Source organism: Leptonychotes weddellii, chromosome 10, assembly GCF_054177405.1.
Source record: "Leptonychotes weddellii isolate Sample4059 chromosome 10, ASM5417740v2, whole genome shotgun sequence".
Classification (NCBI taxonomy): Eukaryota; Metazoa; Chordata; class Mammalia; order Carnivora; family Phocidae; genus Leptonychotes; species Leptonychotes weddellii.
Genome location: NC_138378.1, coordinates 41,098,548 through 41,102,932, shown reverse-complemented (window position 1 = coordinate 41,102,932; position 4,385 = coordinate 41,098,548).

Sequence of the window (4,385 nt, the reverse complement as noted above, 5' to 3'; positions counted from 1 at the left end):
ATTCTTGGCTCCTATACTGTGCAAGATTTTGATTCAGTAGAATGAAAAGTCTGGGAATATGCGTTTTTAAAATGCACTTCAGGCAATTCACTGCACATGTGGTGGGAACCTGTCTTTGAGAAGCACAGATGCAGCTATGTATTAATTGGCATAGAAAGGCAGGAATGCAAAAACAAAAACCCATAGAATATATATGCACAGAAAATTACCGAAAGTTTATTGCAGTGGGATATCAGTGGAAGATGTGTAAACTTATTTCTTTATATTTTGTCGTTGCTGTTTACCTGGATTTTCTAAATTTCTAAAAAAGTGTGGGTGACTTGTATAAAAAGGAAATGAGAAAATCTAAAAAAAAATCACTGACTTGCTTCTCTGGTGGACATTTATAGCAGGACTAGTGGGACCGCAGTAGTGAAGGCGTGTGGGGGCGGCAACAGGGGATTGCAGGAAGGGGGCTGGGATTCTTTGTCTCCTTGCTTCTCTCCAGGGTAAGCAGGGGCCAGGCCCCAGGGCTGGTCTCCCAGACTCCTCTTCCTAAGAACTAGGGGTCCCCAAGCTGGACACGGGGTTTCCGTTATTTCTCATTTTCAGTGGTGACCTTTTTTCCTGGGTCACATAAAAATCCTACCAATCGAGGAGCACCTGGGTGGCTCAGTCAGTTAAGCATGCAACTCTTAATCTCAGCTCAGGTCTTGATCGCAGGGTCATACGTTCAAGCCCTGTGGAGAGAAAAAGAGAGAGAGAGAGAGAGAGAGGGAAGGAGAGAAGGAAAGAAGGAAGGAAGAAAGAAAAAATCATACCAATCTGTTTTTCTCCTGTAAATATTAAAGCATCATTTAACACTTGTGAACTGGCATCTATAGAAGGCGGTACTGTATCTGGTTTAATGTGAAATTGCATATTGAGCTCTTGTAAGTTTGACCCATCAATCTTTCCAAGTGATCCACACAATGCAGAAAAAGTGCACACCTTCCAATTTCTCTGACACCTGAACAATTTGAGAACCACCAGCATGACAGAAAGAGTTTGGAAGCCTTTGAAACCAAAATCAAATGTGAATTCAAATCTCAGTTTTGTCTGAGTGACATGGGAACAGAAGTGAGCATCACTTTTCTGGGCCTGGTTTCCCTCTGGACACAAGAATAATTACAGTGAGGGGCGCCTGGGTGGTTCAGTCGTTAAGCGTCTGCCTTCGGCTCAGGTCCTGATCCCAGGGTCCTGGGATCGAGCCCCACATTGGGCTCCCTGCTCCGCAGGAAGCCTGCTTCTCCCTCTCCCTCTCCCTCTTCCCCTGCTTGTGTTCCTTCTCTCGCTGTGTCTCTCTCTGTCAAATAAATAAATTTAAAAAATCTTAATAAAAAAAAAAGAATAATTACAGTGAGTGGAAAGGATGTTTATCTGCATGAGATCAGATGAAGCAAAGCTCCTGGTCCTAAGCAGGAATCCAGTTACTTGTCTGGTCTACTGCTTGACCTCTGGGTTGAGCCCTGCATCCCCCCCACCCCCACCCCACCATCACCAAGGACAAAACTCTGCAGGGCTGAAGCTGGCCTCAGCAACACCATGTATGGGCCTCAGTGCATACACCAATGTCACTGCCTCACACCACTCACCAGCCAGGAGACCACACCCTCAGCATCCTCTTCACCTGCTTTATTTTCATTCTACCTCCTCCTGTTTATCCAGTCTGGGTTTCCACCATTAAGGATTCTGCTCCCCACACCTTCCTTCTCTAGGCCTCAGAATGTTATTTACTGAACGGTGAAAGAAAAGGAAGTACTTCTATGTGGGTCACTCTCTCAGGCCCTTTAATAGTTGGTATAGGAAAGAGTCAAGGGAAAAACAGGTCATTCCTGATTTTCCCAGGGAATCAGCTTGCCTGGAAGTGCATCTTGCAGTCTGTGGGTTGCTGGGTATGTGGGAACAAGGGTGTCCTTGGGTGTCTCCAGCATTATGCCCTGGACACAGAAGGCTCCAGTGCTCCCTTCCATGGGTTTAAATGCTGGGGGCTTAGAGATGCTAAGGACACAAAGCAATGGTAGAAAGTGCAGGACATAATTAAGAGCCACACTGGGTACAGAAGTGGTTTGCTCTTCATATCAAAGAAACTGATTGCCAGAGGTCAGAGAAGAGAGAAGTTGCCAGCCACATTCTTGTGGGATCTCCATCTAACTGACAAGAGAGAGGGCTGGGGACTCAGAGGGGCTAGAGTGACTTCAAGGAAAGTGTCTGGATGGAGAGGATTAAGCAATGGGGCTGGATGAGGGAAGCGAACCAGAACAAGGTAAGGCAGATCCAACACCAAGGAGGGATTGGCCTGATGGTGGAAAGCCATGAAGAGCTGGTAGGGAGTCTATCTACAGCACTGCTGGAGAGCATGGCTACTTGAACTTGAGATCACTAGCATTGTCATAAGAGTTGAAATTTGCCTTACAAAAGTGAATTGTTATGATAATTATCTGTAGTTAACATAAAGAGATCTTTCAAAAAATGTTAACTCATTGGTCCAGAAATCAAACCTAACACTGTCAAAATCTGTGTGCATTGAAAATCATCCATGGATTGATAATTCATAGAGGATTGATGAACATTTTTGCCTCATTTAGACACTAATGTAAAATATTGGTCATTCTGTACTTTGATATAAACAGAAAGTTACTGTGGTCTTTATCATTTTGTTAAATATTCTGTCATTTGCTTTTATTCTAGTCTTTTGCCTGGTTTTCCTAAGGAGGCAGAACTTACTTGCACCAGGTAAACCCACCAAAGGCCATTAGAAACATGTAACAGACTGCAGTCTGAAGGCAATTGGAGCAACCAGTCAGAGATCAGGTTTCCAATAAATAGTTTAAAACTGGTCAGGGGTTTTATCAAAGTTGGGGGGAAGCTGGCTTCTACCCACAGGGTGGACCCCAGCACAGCTGTCCACAGATGGCCAGGATTTCTGCCCTCCCCTCACCTGTATGCTTCTCTGAGTCCTACCTCAGTGCCTAGGGGAAAATAGGATAAAAAATTCACACCAAGATGCAATTATCCTCTCTATTAAGAGTGCCACTCTTTGGTTGAAGCAGATTTTACAATCTGTAAGTGCATCAGAACAGTGTGTTGTACACCTTAAACTTATACAATCCTGTATGTCAATTATATCTCAATAAAGTTGGAAATAAGTAAACAAAGAAACAAACAAAGGCAGAGGGGATACCATCAGGGTATCCTATCCCTGGGGAAGGATACCCACCACCTCTTCTGCCACCTGTCTCAAGGGCAGTCCATGGTCAGGTTGTCATGTTCAGGGTCAGCCTTCAAGGATCACCTCCCTCTTACCAAGGGCATAGGAAGCTCATGCATAGGTGAACTTGTCCATTTATTTCTCAACAGGTATAGGTCAAACAACCAGAACCCTTCCCCTTCTACCATCCCAGAGGGGGCATAGAGTGAGCTCTACCCCAAAGCTTCCTTAGTTACAGCAGTAGGTGATTGACAGGGGGACCATGCCCACCAAATGTACACACGCTCAAATGACATTTCTCTCTCTCTTTCTTTTTTTTTTTGGATTTATTTATTTATTTTAGAGGGACAGAGCGTGTGCAAGCAGTGTGTGGGGGGGGAGGGGAGGAATGGGGGGAAGGGCAGAGGGAGAGGGAGAGAGAGAGAATCTCCAGGAGACTCCCCCTGAGTGGGGAGCCCGATGTGGGGCTCAATCCCAGAACCCTGAAACCATGACCTGAGCTGAAACCAAAAGCCAGCCGCTCAACCTACTGAGCCACCCAGGTGCCTCAATGGCATTTCTATTGTGTGTCTTCTATAGCTTCAACTGCAGCTTTCTGTTCATACATTCTTTTTTGTATCTTAATTCTGATTTGGCTCCAGCCCTCTGAGTCTTAGCTAAAGAGTTAAACTGGCTTTTTAAGGTCGCTGAAGATGCCTGATTTCACCCTATTGGGGGCTGACTCAACTGGTTAAACATTTGGAGTTTTAAGGTTGAGAAAGGGAGCAATACTAACTCAAGGACCTCCTGGGGTGTAATTTCAGACCACTGGGCCATTCAGGTGAGGCAATCTTGTTTATATTGCCATGAATCTTGCCCCTCCACAGCCAAGATAAAATAGCTGACTATGAGAATCTGTTGCCTACGTAGCTTTTCCCACATCTCATCTTCAGGGTCTATGTGTAACAATTCACTTAGCAGTCAATAACCCATTGCAACTAAAAGCATTATTGCTATAATCCCTAACAATAGGAAGAAAAGAACCCACCTGTGCTCTTACTAAATGCCAGGCACTGGAGTGTCTTTACATGCACTGTCTCTATCATCATAATGCATTTGTTCTCATTTAAAAAGTGAAGACACTGAGGCACAGAGAATTTCTGTAGCTTATCCAAGG